The following is a 12,330-nucleotide window of genomic DNA, read 5'->3' as shown; positions in this document are numbered from 1 at the left end:
ACACTATTCATATGGCACCAGATTCAATTTAAAATTTTATAGAACTTGACTCTGCAATATTTCAGTTCTAGTCTTCTGAGCTGCTCAACTTTTGATCCTTACTGATTCTTCGTATCCTTACAATAGGGATCATCATTTTTGAAAAATCTCTGCTGTCCTTCCTTTTCCTTCTGAAAGTTTAAGGGAGTTACCAAAGAACTTTGACTGGGATTTAATTAAGACTGACCACTCCTCTCTAGACATCCAATCATATTAAGAGGAATTAACACCACACTGAACCAAAGCTGAGCATTATGGCTAGGTCCAAGGTACTTAAACCCTAGGATCTTTGAGTGTCTCAACACCATTTGGAACCATTGGGTATCATTAAGACCCAAAAGATTTGGAACCCACGCTCCTTCCCTTGCCCCCTGCCCACTAAAGTTGGAAAGCTTCACTCTGTGTGTGCCTTTCACTCTGCTACTGTCAGTTTGCTGCTTGCACTTTAGCTGTCTCTTTCCCAGTCGCTACCCTGTCAGTTTCTGGCCTGCCAATTTCTACTTGAAGCTTGACTGGGTTGATTTGATGCAAATACCTCCAGGGAAAACCCTGAAACTGATGAACAGTTATGTCAAGTCGATTTTGCACCATCGGGAAAAGGTAACCTCAGAAAGAGAGAGAGAGAGAGAGAGAGAGAGAGAGAGAAGGAGAGAGAGAACAAGGTTAAAGAGACAAGGGCTTTTTCACGTGTAATACCACCACTGCACATCTCATTCGCTGTTTACCATCCCTCAGAAATTGTAACTGTCAGAATTAGTCCTAATTGCAGATGCGAAAGCTGCCATTATAATAAAAACAGAGGCAGTGCAGGCATTAAATGCGGCAGCCTAATTTGTGAGACTACTGAAAAGGTAGAGTAAATGAATATTTCATTACTTTAATTACCAGGGACTACTCTTTTCTTGCTGTCTTATGATAAGTGTTGCTGTAACTAGCAACAGCAAACACTAAAACATAAAGTGCAGCCGAAGTACAGCTTGTCAGAGCCCTGGCTGCTGTTTTAAGATACCAGCAGGAAAAAGTATTGGGGGGATCTCCCTCCCTCTATCTGTGTGTGTGTGTTGTAAGGGGGTTGCTTGTGCTTGTGGAGAGAATATTGTCTGTTGCTGGTTTTTGCCCTTTATTCTGAAACTGTCAGGGACAGAGATGGAAACTCCTCCAACATTAAAAAAAAAACAAAAAACAGAGGTGAGTGGAAAGGAAACAACGGGATCCAAGCAAAATTCCAACCTTTTTTAAAAGGGGGGGGGGCTGGAAGGGAAGAGTAAAAAGCAATTGACAGACGTCCGTGCCGAGCCCCCGCAGCGTCGAGGACCGTGCGTTAAATAGCGTCGCCTCGCAGCAAACGAGAGCAAAGGTTTCCTTTTCGACGGCTGTCGCCGGACGAGTTCTAGAGGGCAAAAAAAAGTAGGGAGGAGGTGGCGACTCCAAGCAACCGGAGAAACTTCCGAAGTTGCCCAAGAGAAAGAGAGAGAGAAAGGCCGAGTCTCTCTGGGAAGCTGCGGGGAAGCAAAGCGGGCCGGGTGGGGGGGGGAGGGGGAGGGAGAGCGGGGAAACGAGAGTATCAATAATTACTCAGGCTTGACACGTCAGAAAAATCCCCCCCCTCGGTGGGCTCGGCAGAAACGTCAATCTCAGGTAGAAGGGAAGCGCCGTCGGGGGACGGAGGGGGTGGAGGGAGAGCGTTGCGTGAGGTGGGGAGCGGTGGGGGTGGGGAGGGGGAGCCTGGCTGAAGCCAGCCTGTCTCTGCGTTTATCGCTCCGTCCCAGAGGTGTTTTGTTCGACATCGAGGCTTGGCAGCAGAAAAATCTCACCCACCCTCCCCTCGGCCGGCAGCCCTTCTCAGAGAACCCGCTGACACGCGTCGCTCGAGGCCCTGGTGGTCTGCTACCTCGCGGCTTTTCGCTGCGCGCGCGGTTTTCCGAGGAGTGCCCGGCTTCAGATGAGTCGCCCTCGCCTTTTGCAAGGACACAAAAGTCCCCTGGGGGGCGAGGGGGGAGGCAGCCAGAGTTGGCTAGTCTCTTCCCTCCCCACCCCCTCTCTGTATAAACTTTTTTCTATTTTCTCTCTCTCTCTCTCTCTCTCTTTTTTCCACGCTGTATAAACTTTGGAAAAACTCTGCTGGATTTATTTTTCTGGGGGTGGGGGGAAGAGAGAGAGAGAGAGATTTATTTTTCTTGGAGGGGGGGGGAGAGAGAGAGACTCACAAGAACTGAACCGGGCTTATCTGAGAGCTGGTTTGGAAAAAGAGGAAGAGCGGCTGTAACCAAGTAAGAGGTAGGAGAAGAAAAAAGTAGTAGGTAGAAGACGGGATAGAAGCGAGCTCGGCCGCTCAACCGGGCCACCGCTCGGGCTTCTCATTGGAAGAGCACGAAGGGAGGGGCGGGGCAGACCGGATAATTGCAGGAGAGGCGCTTCTCCGGCCGTCCAATCCAAACAGTCCTGCTTCTAGTGTTCCCGCCTTTTCTTCCCCCAGTCGGGAGCTGCGCATTTGCCCCCTTGCACATGCGTAGTTGCGGGTTACCATTTTAACGCCCCCTGTGAAAGGGGCAAGGTAGTATTACGCTATAAATAAAATAAGGTGCCCCAGTTTTGTTTTTTGTTTTAAAAGTAACCCCTTGCTTTGGTTACTTGTAACAATACCCCCTTCTAGGGCCTATCTGGAGCCTATGGCCAATGCCAGACCATCAACCCCTGGAACACGGAGTGAGACTACAATCCCACACGAAATACATAAAAAGTACTGCAAGAACTAAAATGGACTGAAGAGAAGATGTGCTAGAAGTCATATTTTGGAAAAGAAAGCATACAGAGCTCACACGTGGCACCAAACCACAATGTGGCTTGTTTGTCTCCTGTAAGCCAAGCTACTCAAATGGCGAACACCGCTTATGTTGTCTGAATCCAGATATTTGTGTTCTTCAACAACTCCTAGCTGGGCGTGAAGCGTGATCTGAGAGTGTTCCTAAATTCCTTAACAAGAATTGGACACATTTTCTCTCTCTCTCTTAAAGCACCTATTTCAAAACTGTCTTACTTACCTGGGAGTATGTCCCTGTGAACTCAGTAGGGCTTACATCTGAATGGAGCTGCATTCACACTGGAAGGAAGCGAAGCACAGCACGCCCCTTTCTTGAGCAGGAAAACAAGAGATGCTGTTTTTCTGAAGCTGATGTGCCAGTGTTTAAACTTTCTCCATCGGTAAAAGATTAGGCAGACCCCATATGTCTAATGCTTTCCAAACTACTTGTTGTGATTGCCTATGTGAGTCAACATATCAATACATGTCAGAGATTCAGATCTAATCTCATTTCAACAGTAGGTGCCACATAATGAAGGAAGAGAACATTGTACTGTGTTAACAGCCTCAGATTCACTCACATCAATTAAGATGGGTTAGTCCCTCGCTTAGGTCAGCAGGACAAATTAGCTTTAGCAATTGGACTCAGAGTGGATTTTTCCTTTTTTGTTTCTTCTGTTTAACCAGTCCTTCTGCAAGCCCCCCCCCCCCAAATATTTGAAGTTACTCAGCTTGGAGCACCAGTCAGTTCAGTTGATGTTAATGAAGTTGCAAATCGAAGCATCTTTGGACATTTAAAAGAAAAGGCGGAAAACGGTTTTGAGGAAATCAGATCAATTTCTAATACACTGTTTGATGGATCATGTTTCAGTTCTTACTATAGGAAACAAAGCTATTTAACTAGGCAGAGCAGTGGGACCTTGCATTTATGCATTGTAGAGGTCCAAATTTTGAAGGAGAAGAGTTGCTACAAATTCCAGAAGCAGCCTCTTCCCTCCCAGCCAGAGGCACACCAGATGTTGAGCTAGAACGCCTGTCACTCCTCCCTACATGTGCACACCCATGCTCGGGGAAAACATGATAGATGGCTATTGTACATCAGGGATGGGTGGAAATGTGACCGTGTTAGCCGTGAGTCAGGAAGCCTATCCAGAAATATTAGGGAGGGGAAGGAGACATACAAGTTGGAATCTAGATATTCTGCTTCTCAAAAAGCAAATTTTTCGGTGCTGTATTTAAAATCTAATGCAACTGGCCAAACGGGAGTACAGTCTAAAGTCAGGGCTATGTTTGCGTGTCAAATTTAGCAAGGTTTACGCCTTGCCAGGGTAGGAGTTATTTGTTCCTCTGTTACTCCTGAAACAGCAGAGTGCAGGAAGGTAGAGGCCCAGCTCTGGGTTGCATTAGCCAATGATAGTTTGGTGGAGTTCTTTGAAGAGTATTTGGGGTATTTGAAGTGGTTGAAATTTAGCCACTTGTTAGACGTGGAGGAGGAAGAAGATGACGATGCCAGGAAAGAGAGAACTGCGGAGATCAGAATCATTGCAATATCTTAATCTGGTATTGATTCTTTTCCTTGCTAGGCATCAAATGTGTCGTGCAAGGAGGAGGGAGGTGGAAATGTCACCAGGGGAGAAGCGACATAAGCATTCATTGGGGAACCCCTCTGCGCTGCTGCTACGTTTCTAAAAATCACCTCCGCCCACACCCGTGGGAATTAATCCAAATTGACTACTGCGCCCGATCCATTCCTCCCGATCGTTTCCACAGATTATAAACCTTGCTTCCCCAAGGAGGAACAAACCTTTAGAAGGTGAAGGAAAAGAAAACAGCCTTTCATCTGGGGTGACTGGTGAAGAGGGTGAGAGGAGGGATGAGGCCCCAATGAGGTTAACGGGAAGGGGGGGGTCTCCTCTGGAAAAGTGGGCGCAGGATTGCAGTTTAAACTGGTAGTAATAGAGGACGAATCCGCAGCAACAGAACTTGACGGTTGCTGGAAAAACGTAGCAGGTTCTTCTCTCCTCCCCCCGCCCCCTCCCCTCACTTTACCTCCTGCCTGACACGGTGATAATCTATTCTAGTCGTCTTCTCTTCACTCCGCCTTCCCCCTTCCTCCGGTGCCCCAATAACAAAGAATAAAAAAGAACTTCCAATTCTGCTTTAATTAATTGCTTGCTAGCAACCATACACACCCCATCAGCTCTGGTTCGTTAGCGAAGCTGGAAACGGGGGAAAGAGTCGAAGTTGTCTTAACGCCCACCGTATGAGTATGTTAACGGTGTGTTGGTAGGTTTTTTTTAAAAAATACCCCAGGAAGCGAGATGCTTACCAGACAAGAGACCTAATGATTGGATGTCTAACAGAACCAAAAGGAGGGGTGGGGGGGAGGAAGGGTTGTGTCTGAGGAACCCGTATGCCTCCTGTTTCAAAGAAGTCAGCTGAAACGCTCTGGAGCCAGAGAATCGCTGCTTTGAGACACACACTCCGTGCGCTCTTTCCTTTGGCCTTCGGATGCGCTAAACTTTTTCCTAAACGAATTTAACACGTGCTACTCTTGAAACTCATTTAGACACCCATTTGGAGCGATCATGCGTTCTTCCGCAGCCCTCACCCGTCGCCGGGCTCTTCTATCTTTTCTTTCAACTACCCAGGCATTCACAATTCCTCCTCCTCCCCCCCGCTTCGTCCGGAGCTTGGCTTTCCTACTTCTTCCTCCGCGGATCAGAAGCGCGTCCAGAGTCTAGGAGGGTCGGGTGGGGAGGGAAATATGAGTATCGTTCAACAAGTCTCCTCAGAGAAAGCGGAATCTAGGAATCATCTACTCTGGGCGGTCCCACGGCCCTGAGTCCCTCTCCCCAAGACTGGAAAACGTCCCGCTTCTCGACTCCCGCGAATCACTCGAGAGCGAGAGAGGGTGGCAGCAAAAGGTTGCCCTCGCCATTTTCCAGCAGCGGGGTTGCTCGTTGCGCTTCTCCTTTGGCGACTCGGTTGGGAACTGTTCCCCACCCCCCCGGCTACAGCCTCTTCCCCCCACTCCACCCCACCCCACGGACGGTGCCAACCTCAATTAGATCACCAGTGGGATCACTTTAATTCGCCTCTTAAACCACGGCCCTGGCTGAGCTCTGGCACCGCTTGGGAATGCCACATTTCTTTTCTTTTCTCTTTTTTTTTAAACACATTTTTTGGTCTGTTTCGCCTCCGGACGCCTTTCCTGCTTGCTCGGCCATTCTTAGGGAAGGCAGTAACGCAATACACCATTGTGGGATGGTTTGACAGTGGAAGTCGCAGCTAAGCGGGGCTCCCCTGGCACACCCTGGAGAGGCCACCTCTGGAGCTTCTGTGGGATTGAAGGGCTTCCAGGCAGGCAGACACCCTTTCAGAGGCGGAAGTTGGGTTGTGTGTATGTGCATGCAAAATACCTTATAGCCAAGCTTTCAGGCATCAGAAGAGGGGCTATATTTTCCATCTTCAGTCCCCTTCCCCCAATATCACACACACACCCTTTCGAAACTGCTGCTCCAGCCTAGGCAGGAAGCAAGAAACGAACCCCTTGCTAGGTCACTCACACTCACTCACTCACAACATAAAATCACCAGGAAGCTGGGACAAAATATTTCTTTACCAGCTTGGCACACTTGTGGTAGCGACCTAGCAAAATACATTTAATTCTCTCCTACTCTTCTTCCCCTTAATCGCAGGCAGGTTTGTGGCTGTCCTAACGGCGGCAGACACCTACGGATCTTGTGTCTCCGTATCTGTCCGTTTGTCAAAAATTATTGGAGGGAAGGAAATCTCCTTCTCCACCCACTATGGAGAAGGAGATTTCGGAAAGGAGAAAAGGAGGGGGTGGGCAGTGAGGAAGGAACAGAAAAAGTACAGTGAACGCGAAGCAACCGGGAAGCGTGCTAGGCTGCCACGAGTTTCCCTGCGGCCAGAGTCACCCATCTCCGAGAGCAAAGTAACGAACTGTTTTCAATGAACCGAATGGAGCTTAACAAATGCACGTGTGGATGAAAGGAGAGCATAAATTAAAGGTTCGGCATACCAGGAGCAGACCTTTTCCAGCTTGTGGAGTTAGACTCCACATCGGTTCCTGCCTAAAAGTGGCCTCAGCTGTTTCCAACTGAACTGCTAGGTTTTCATTGGGTCTTTCCCAACAAAATGGCCAAAACTCGAGAGGGGCCAGTGCTGAGCTAGGTGAACTTACTTTTGAACCTGGTGTTGGTTGTATCCGGATCATGTATGAGAGACACTTTTTCCCCACTCAAATCAAATGAAATTCGGTGAACAGCATCCAAATTCTCACTTAGGAATGTTTGTAAAGAAGTCTTGGGACTGTAAGACTCAGATAAGATTTGGTGAACAGCATCCAAATTCTCAGACACACATACCTTCTGTTCCCCGCTATTCTCTGGTAGGGTTAATATCACAGTGCTTCACCCCACCACCTTCAATACCAACGCTCTCCTTTTGCAAACAGGCTTCCCCTTTTCTTTGCAGGGACAGATACACAAGAGATCAAGGTGCTTGCTGAAGTAAATATACCCAAATCTTTTACAAGTTGGGTTATACCGAAGTGGAGAAGAAAAGGAACAGATAAGTGTGGTGGGGCTATAAGATGTAGAAATATTTGTAAAATCTTGAGTCTTGAAAGGAAGGTGGACTAGGAATCAATATTAGATGCTTTGCTACTGGTAACATCTCGTAGATGTCTTCAGTTTTTTATTTTGAGAGAGACAGACAGAAAAAGAGGGAGAGACAGGGAGGGAGAGAGGGAGAGAGGGAGATCTGTCACAGTAGCTCCAAGAAAAATGAGCCCTCACTTTACATGTTCCAGCATCTCTCTAGTTTCCTTTAACACGTTTAATCTAGCTGATGATGAGATGGGGACAGGGGAGGAAGAGGAAGAGGAAGAGGAAGAAAGCAGCCTCAACCAGCAATTCACACTGAACCTGCTTAACACACACACACACACACACACACACACACACACAGGTTTCTGAAAAAGAAAAAGAAAATTTAGTAACCAAGAAATGGTATATTTCAAAACTTGTCACTTAAGATTTCTATCAGTTATCCTAAGCTTAGCAGCTGGATGTTCTCTCTTTGCCTCTCTCCCTCTTCCAATCTTTTTTTCCCTCTTCCATCTCTAACTTGCTGAAAGGGAAGGCAAAGAAGAATGTAGGCAAAATTTGACAGCTCAAGGGCTTAAGTACTTCTTAGTAAGCAGGACACAGTTATAAATAAAACTCTCTTTCAGGGAAGGCAAGATGAATGGAACCTAGGGAGAATCATAACAGAATCATCACAATTACCATCAACCTGGTTATGTAATATAAATAAATAAATTGAAAAACCCTTTCAGGAATAGGTATATCCGTATGCATTATCAGGCAGCACTGAGAACACTTGAAGTAAGCTAGAAGAATTTGCAGCTTATCTTACAAGTGTTTATTTTCTGCTAGAATTAATGCAAATACTATAAAAACTGCACACACCTGCATTTATGCATTGTTATCTTTCTTCAACATTAGTTCGCTTTCATTAAAAGTACCGCCCAAGTGGCCGGAAGAATAGCTAGCCAAGCTAAAGTTGCCCCAAGCCCTCTCCCACAACTGGCACCCTGCTTTTTGACAGTCGCAATTCTGCCCCTATTCTTCAAGTGCAGCTGTGTTTTTGGTGTAAAAGAGTGGCAAACGACACCCCTTTTTCTTTTGCTTCGGTGTTTTTAAATGTCACGATCCTTAAGAACCAAACATCTCTTTTCACGATGCCGGGAATGGGAACTTCGCTGCTACCATTGTTATACTAAATTCGAGGATATGGTATTTTATTTAGGAAAGGTACCTATGTTTCTATTCCACACCAAGGTTTCCCTTTCAGGTGGGTCTCCGTTAGCCCTTAGGGGTGGGCTTGGAATTCAAGGTTCCCCTGAATTCCCCAGGCGACTTTGCCGCCCGCTGGCTGTGCTGAGCAGACCCAGTCGCAGGATTTGCTGGAAAGCAAAGGAGGTGCATTTTGGTGGGCTTAATATAAACTGATAACCTGGCAGCTTCCCTTCTGCAGAGGACCCACGTTGACCTCCGGGTGGATTCTTAAAGCAAGGCTGGAGAGATTTCTTTTAAAAAAAATAAAGTTAGCCTCCCTAAGCATTCCTCCCAGGTAAAGCTGGCCGGGGCCTGCAGCCCTTCCTCGCCTTGCCAGGCCTGGCAGCCTCGGGAGGGCAATCCCTGCTGGCTGCTTCGCTCAGCGAAGGAGCCCGGCTGCCATGAAGAGAACTCACTCCACGGCTGCGCTGGGAAGTGGCGGCAGCTTCCCAAATCGCAGGGCTTGGATCGGCGGCTGCATTCCAGGCGGAGGGCTTAGCGACTTCCCTTACAGAGCAAGCCCAGTTCCTTGGAAGCAGGCCGGGGTGAGGCAGGGCGTGAAGATCGGGGGTGGGGGGTGGGATCCTCCCCAGGGCAAAACGGCGCGCAGCCACTTCAGAGCAGAGCTCCTGCCCCAGCGCAACCGTCTAGGTTGGGCGAATCGCCTCCCCCTCTCCTTGCCAAGGTCTCTAGTCAGTCGGTTTCCACCTGCAAGCTGCGCCCCCCCCCCTGCGGGCCAGTGGCTTGAAAGAAAGGCCAAGGGGCCCAAGTCACCTGGGAGGGAGGGGGGAAGGATTCCGCAAATCCTCGCCGAGCCTCGAGGCTCCAAACTCCCGCGCAACCCTCCTCGCCCACCTCGGTCCACCTGCCTTCTCCCCCCCACACCGCCCACCCCCAGCCGCACCGCGCCCACCCCGCCCCCGCGGCTGCCTCCCGCCAGCCCGAGCGCGGCATTTGATCCCTTTCTGACACTTTCTGCCTCAAGTGTGAGCGGCGAGTGGCCACGAATAGTACCCGCATGCCATCTTGTAACACTATCTGCCTGTCAAGAGAACGCAGGCTGGGCAGCTATATAAGGCTTGTAACTAGGCGAAGGCCAACAAACAGCCACAAACACCTCAGCTATTTGACTCGGCCTCCACCCTCTTGCTTTTCCCGCTCTCTCTTTCTCTCTCTCTTTCTTTCTCACCCTCCTTTTCTTTTCCTTCTTTCCTCTCCTCTTCTTTTCTCTTTTCCTCTCTCTCTCCCTCCCTCCCTCGCTTTTCTCTCTTTTCATCTTGGCTTTCTGTTGCAGAATGCAAATCTAGCCTGCCGGCGGGTGAATGGACTGAATTGTGATTAAGAAGAAGAGCCCCTTTCTTTGTTCTCCCCTCAGGGGATGTTTACTGGGAGAGACACAGCGGATCAGATATGAAAGGCATTCAGGTCAGCATTGATGTGAGCGAAAGTGAAATCATACCTAAGGCATTCAAAAGACCGCCGTGTCAGGGGTTCAGCTGACGGTGCAGTGACTCGGTGCGCCTTGCCTGGAAGGCACACGCGGAAAATAATAGCAATAACAACGACGGCCACAATAACAATACCGCATACGTAGCCGGTGAGCGTGTGCGTGGCTACGTATTGATACCTAGAGATACGCTTCTCCTTTAAAATAATAAGAATAATACAGAAGACCGGGAAAGCTCAGGAATAGGCTTTTCCCAACCTCAGCAGCTGGGGGAATTCGTTCTAGTTTTATCTTTTAAAGATGGAAAGCAATAAGGCTTTCTCTTCCCCCCTCCCCTTCCCCGCCTGCTACCTCTTCCTCCGAGTTGTAATGTGAACCCTCCTTTTCCAGGGTGTCTCCATATGGGCTCTATAGGGCTACATTAGACACCTAATTGACATGGCTGAAGGAGATAGGGGCTGTCCCTCAGCAGTGAGGGAAGACAGAGGCTAATCCAGCCTAGCCTCCATCACAGGGAGAGAGAACAAACAGCAGGGAAAAAGGCACAAGGTGAAATCGCCCAACTCTTCTGAGATATAGTAGCAGTAACAGCAACAGGCCCAATACATACGAACAATTACGTTTAAAATAAAAAGAGGGGGGGGGAGAAGAGCACTGAGAAAAAAAATTCTCATTATTTTAGGGATGAAAAAAGCGGATTGCATAAATTCCACTCTTGTTCCCTATTTTTAACGAACTCCACGTGATTACAGTATCTTGGGGTTCAGTCAAGTTCCTGAAGCTGCAATTTAGTGAAACAATTTCCCCATCTGCTCCAAGACTGAGCGGCACAGCACCCTCAGCCCTAGATGCCCAGCTACCCTCTCTCTCTTCCCCCACCCTCTCTCTCTCTCATACACACACACACTCCCGCCACAGACACAAATCAATGCTCACAAATTGGCTTCCCGACTGGCTCTGGAAGTTGGCTTGGGGAACGAGAAAAGCGAAACAGCCGCAGCAATGCCCCGATCCTAAGTCAAGTCTGCTGTAGGAGTTGCAACGGGACTCTTTCCTAATGGGTGGAAGGTGGCATTCTTGAACAAGTAAAATGTGTTTCTGCGAGAGGGGGAGTGAAGGACCGTGGAATAAAGAAATCCAAATCGGGAAAGGCAAGAGCTACAGAAGCCCAAGTAGACCCAAGCCATCTGAGAGATTGTGGGGGGATTCTTTTAAGAAAGCAATCGAACAGAACTGTCCAACTTTACAAATATTGGGGTCTTTTAAACATCCAGAGGCTTCTCTGCCCCCCCCTTTTTTTTGCTTTCCCATCTGCTTTCTTGATAACATTTAATGCTGCACGTTTTCAACTAGTGTTTTTGCCTCAGAGACCTCTCTCGCTCGTTTGCTCTGGCTCTCTCCCATCCCGCCTCCCTCTGTTTCTTTCTTTAAAAAAAAAAAAAAAGAGGGGGAAAAAGGCAACCAAAGAGCAATCAAAAAGGTGTCTGACTTCGCCATTCAGACAATTGTACCCTTGTGAGAAGGCTTGAATGAATGGTACAGTGGACACCCCAGCACTATTGACGTTATAAACATGTAAATGAAACACATTAGGGCAGACAATCAATTGTCTGTGAGCACTGCAAACCTGCACTCCCTTCTCTGGGTGACAGGCGCAAAATAGTGTCTACCTTGGGAAGCCCACGGGCTGGGGGGCAGTGGTGGTGGTGGTGGGGGTTAGAAAAGAGGACAAAGGCGTCCCTTTCAGAGCGGAGAAAATGCACCTTTTAAAAGCACTGGGATAATGCAGCTCGCCCAGATGCTTATGAAGCCAAACATCCCCGATGCTTTTCAGAGAATCCGCACTTCTCTTCCCACTTTTAAAAGAGAGAAAGAAATGTGGTTTCTCCCTTAGGGAATGCCCTCCCATATAGCTGGAGGTTTTTTTAAGCTCCCCTGAGATGCGGCTGTGTGAATGTGTGTGTCTCTCTCTGTGTATGTGTGCTTTAAAAAAATCATTATTTTAAACTCCATGCATGAATTCATTTCAAACAGACTCAGGGCCAGTATAACTTGGAGGTGTGCATGGGGGACAATAACATAAAGAGGTGTGTGTGAGGTGGGGTGGTAATATTCAAGAGGGGAGGGGAAAAATTCTAAGAAGCTCATCTCTGGGATTGTCCTAGTTTTAACCT

General features: G+C 48.2%; 1 protein-coding gene across 11 annotated transcripts in view; it reads right to left on the bottom strand.

Annotated features, from left to right (window-relative positions):
• The window catches only part of ZEB2 (zinc finger E-box binding homeobox 2), a 190,692-nt gene that overhangs the window by 168,620 nt on the left and 9,742 nt on the right, over positions 1-12,330 (bottom strand). The window lies entirely within an intron of this gene.

Source organism: Ahaetulla prasina, chromosome 1 (genome assembly GCF_028640845.1).
Source record: "Ahaetulla prasina isolate Xishuangbanna chromosome 1, ASM2864084v1, whole genome shotgun sequence".
Taxonomy (NCBI): Eukaryota; Metazoa; Chordata; class Lepidosauria; order Squamata; family Colubridae; genus Ahaetulla; species Ahaetulla prasina.
This window is presented reverse-complemented; position numbering and strand designations above follow the sequence as displayed.